The sequence below is a fragment of the Nannospalax galili genome, unplaced genomic scaffold (assembly GCF_000622305.1).
Source record: "Nannospalax galili isolate Female #2095 unplaced genomic scaffold, S.galili_v1.0 scaffold1023, whole genome shotgun sequence".
Lineage (NCBI taxonomy): Eukaryota > Metazoa > Chordata > Mammalia > Rodentia > Spalacidae > Nannospalax > Nannospalax galili.
Window position 1 is genome coordinate 1,332,919 of NW_008349234.1, and position 4,531 is coordinate 1,337,449.

At 35.8% G+C, this 4,531-nt stretch overlaps 1 protein-coding gene across 10 annotated transcripts in view; it reads right to left on the bottom strand.

Moving 5' to 3' along the window:
* Tanc2 (tetratricopeptide repeat, ankyrin repeat and coiled-coil containing 2) overlaps positions 1-4,531 on the bottom strand; it is a 496,754-nt gene that overhangs the window by 341,821 nt on the left and 150,402 nt on the right. Inside the window, exon 1 of one of the 10 annotated variants that reach the window (XM_029570141.1) lies at positions 1,737-2,004. The exons of the other annotated variants lie outside the window; for them this stretch is intronic. The gene's annotated coding sequence lies outside the window, so the exon portion shown is untranslated. Of the gene's footprint in view, positions 1-1,736; positions 2,005-4,531 lie in introns of those variants that run through there. 10 annotated transcript variants of the gene reach the window in all.

Below are 4,531 nucleotides of genomic sequence, written 5' to 3' on the forward strand. Positions count from 1 at the left end.
ATTCATACCAATTAAAAATGCCTATTATCAAGTAAGATTTTATGTTACATGAATAATACCAAAAGACTCTCCTTAGAGATTTCAGAAAGTAAATTGAAGGACTTCAAATTATTTTAAAATTGAGACTTAGTTTTGTTCACACTGTCACTTCAATCTGCAACTTGAATATTCTTTACTTTGGGACAACTTAACATAGGACACAAAGACTTACCAAACCACCATAACAGGGATTATAAAACGACTTAACTGTCGCATTTTTAAAATAGGAAAATTACAGGGAAATTTTAAATTAGCCAACTTACATATAAAGAAGCAAAGAGGTTTATATGTAACTTTTCAAGAGTGTATATTTTGAGTAAAGCCCCAAACATGAGAAACAGTCAAAGGACATGCCCAAGAAGATTATGGGAAAATGAAAAAACCTTACTAAACAATACCTAAATCAGTTTTTGTTATTAATAAGAATTATGATTTCACAGATTATTACAAAATTCTTTGAATACAAACATTTATAAGGACAGAATAATCACAAAGGATCATCAACCTTAATGTACATAATACATATATGTAAATTTTATAATGTATTTTTAATTTGCACAGCAATAAAATGCAAATATTCAATTTATTTAATGTATTAACTACAGAAAAGAGAAGCAAAATCTTTTTGTTAATGGCACATATAACTGGGAGTATAAGTGATTAACTCTTTTCATTATCCTTCAATATGCTAATTTCCCTATTAAAAGGTTTCCTAAACAATGGACAAAATCATATATAGATATTTATAGGTGAATGCCTCAAGAGCAGAAGGACTAGAAATTGAGAGTATAAAATAACAAAATATATTTCCACTGTATTATGTAGATTAAAGAAACCCAGTCATGTCTCTAGAGTGTGCATTTTCTGAATAACATGCACTTAAGAAGACCAACTCAACAAAACAAATAACTGGATGAGTCCAGGTCAAAATGCTTTTTCTCTTTTTTGAGATGGCTAAAGATTCCTCTAAATATTCTAATTTTGAAAAATAAAATGCCAGTTTTAAGCATTTCTAAGTTACCATGATTAGCCAAATATCTAAAAAAGAAAATTAAAAGCCAGAAAATTCTGAGAAAATTCAAACTGTAAACTGAATTTATTTCAATTTATTTATTTCAAGTTCATAATTACCAAATGGACTGAAAATGCAATTTAAAAAAGCGTAGAAAGCTAACTTAGCTTAAATTCAACTGATAACATAGCCAGCAAATAATGCCATTAAAAAAAATCCTTGCACACTCAAATAGATGAAAAATATTCATTTATTTCTACACATTCCAATTATGACACAGGACAAATCTGACTTATTAAGGAAGCACACTTACCAATTCTAGATTTACATACTGTAATTTTTTAAAAGGTATTTTGCTGATGAGGCTACTGCAATACAAAGTACAGATCTATTCTGGAATCATGTTATAGGAAAGAAATCTAACCTTCACATTTACGTTTAAAAACTAAAACTGACTTCTTTGCAATGAATGTTCTTTTTTAAAAGGACATAATTTCAAAAGATTCATAATATAAAACATAAAAAGAACAATTAAAAATTAAATAAATGCGCCTAATGACAATTTCTTAATGGTTTCCCTGCCAACTAAATGTCAGTCTCTTAGGCTGCATTTATTTTTTCCTACAAAGCGCAAACCAGGCCTTACAGCTTAGAAATCCATGGAATGCACAAATCCTCTACTCACCATACTCACAGGCTTTGATTTCTCCTCCTCATCTGTTATTACTGTGTAGTTCATTTCCCCTTTCCAGGCTTAGTTACTGGTCATATTACCAGTGCTGACACATTAGTAAGGATTCACACTTTCATCTCCAGCCAGCTCTTCTTACTGCCCAGAACTCACTGTGCCTTACAGGTGACACTTCTTAGGGCAGATGTTGATTATGGTCCCAATGCACAGGAGATGCTCCCAAAGGGGCTCAGAGCCCCTAACAACATCACCTGCTTCTTTTTGTATCACGACAAGCGAGCACTGTAGTATCTGTTTTGAACACCCAAGGATTTTGAGAAATATTATATAGATGAGATCTTTTCATTAGGTTGCTTGGGATGAGGTTATTTCTCAGAATACTGCAGCAAATATAGATCGTATGATTCCATCAGAAAGGAAAATTTTTATTCAAGTTTTCTCTGTGGCGCAGTTTAGTTTACTCCCCTGTTAGAGAAACTTGCTGGATGGCTTTTAGGTTTCCAATGGCGCAGCGTTAACCAGAGAGAATGATTCACGGATGCTCTTAATATTCAGGAGTAACACGGACGGCTAGCAGTGCAGCCTAGGTCCAGAGCTGATGAATGGCGCAGTGCTGCTGTTGTCACAGCAACCGAGATGAGGGGGAAAAAAAGGCGCACCATACAAGGAGATGTGACACGGATTTTGGGAACAATTTATATTAAAAAGCTGTAAGTACCTCGTGCCTTAAAGCCATAAACTCCTCTAAATCCCTCTTAAGGTTTTACTCTTAAATTTCTTAATCTGAGTTGTGTAACTACATATTGAAAAATACAGTAACTAAGTAAACACTAACAAAAACTATATCTTGAAGCAGTTTAAAGAATCAATATTTTTGGCAAGATAATATAGAAATCTGCAGCCTCTTCATAATATATTGGGATAAAATTTTAAATTAGACACTGATATACTTTCATGATATAAGAACATTCTGGAATTTAAGATGGCAAAAAATTGTTTTTAAAACTAAGATATATTAAAAGTTAAATGCTTTTCATTTAAATGGTATGCATCAGATACACCCAAACTACAGCATCATCAGCTGACTAATAACACAGCAATGTCAGTTTAAAACACAGGTATGCTATCAGATTCCTTTTATATACAGAAAGGTTCCAAGAAAATAACTTCACTCAAATGCTTTATTGCCTTCATTCACCGTCAAAGAGGTTTTTCCATCAGTTTGATACGATGGGATAACTGTTCCATGCCATGCTTCTAAGGTCCCTCTCTCTACTGAACCTGTAAAAACTTTTTCTGTGTAGTTTTCCCTGCACCTCTCAGGAAGCCAATAGAGTTCTTTTCCCTCCAGTGGATAGAAGGATAGCTTCTAAATGGATTTACGGGAGAAGGCCTTAGGAATGGTCTCACTATATGGACTTTACAGTTGTAATGGTATTCTCCTCTGCAGTATTCTAGACATGGCTCTGAATTGACTTGTTCAGGAAAAAAGTCTTTCATTAGATCCTGTGGAACAGACCACTGGTGCTATTCTATTTCATCTACTTAGGGCGATCACACATCAAATAGTTCTTCTTTATAATGGGTGTGCATTTCTTTTCCATCATCACTCATTTAATGGAATATTCAGATAGAATGTAAAGCTAAGCAAATAGGTAAATTTATTTATTATATTGTTCTTTTTGTGGGCAGCACTATCATAATAATTCTAGTATAAATTACATATCTGGTCAAAGACTCCTGATGCATTAATATGTAGAAATGATAACCAGCACATTAAACGTGACTAAGTACTGCAATGCAACAAGAAGCATGTGCATTTGACCAGCTGACTGTAGCTGTAATGAGTTTGGCCATGTATCAGACACCCATGGGTAATTCAAGTCATCACTCTGACCCTGACATTAATCATCTGTAAAGCACAGGTGTGTCCCAAGGGTCATTTGTTCCTCTAAGGGGCAGGGCCTGCTGCGGAGAATTGGCAGGGGAAGAGTTAGCTACAGAGAGGGAGCTGCAGAGTTAGCCGCGGAGAGAGGAGCATTGGTGCCATCTTGGCAGCAGCGGTGCAAAAAAATGTCCCCAGTGTCTAGCCTGCCTGGATGCGAGAGGGGGCATTTACCGACCTGGGGCGAGATCACAAGACGAGGCCCACAAGACGTGGACAAAAGCTAACGGAGACTATGGGCGGGGCACGGAAGCAATCTGGAATGGTGGGCTGCTGCACCACAAAGAGCAGAACTGGGCACTGGGTGTGCGCCTTTGTAAGTTACTCTATTTCCCCTACTCAGGATATAAACTATGAAAAATTCAGATAAATATATGTAACAGGTAATGACATATTATCTACCATCTTCCTAAAATTATTGTAGTAAGAGAATAAAATTAGATGATATAATGTCAAGAACTTGAAATGTTATCTTATTTTAAAATACTAGGTAAAGAAAAATCAAAAAGAGGGCTGGAGAGATGGCTCAGCAGTTAAGAACACTAGCTGTTCTTGCAGAAGACCCGGGTTTGAATCCCAGCACCCACATGGCAGCTAACAACTGTCCGTAACTCCAATTCCAGGGGATCCGACTGCGTCTTCTGTCCTCTGTGGGCATTGCATGACACGGGCACACTTACCTACGTGCTGGCAATACACGCATACACATAAAATTAAAAAAAGAAAAGAAAAATCAGAAAGAAAAAGTAGAAATGGATTTTAGAAGAATTCAACAAACAAAAAGTGGCCTGAAAAGTTAAACATTTTCCAGGATAGGTTGGGGGGGGGGGGGCTTTGGAAAGGG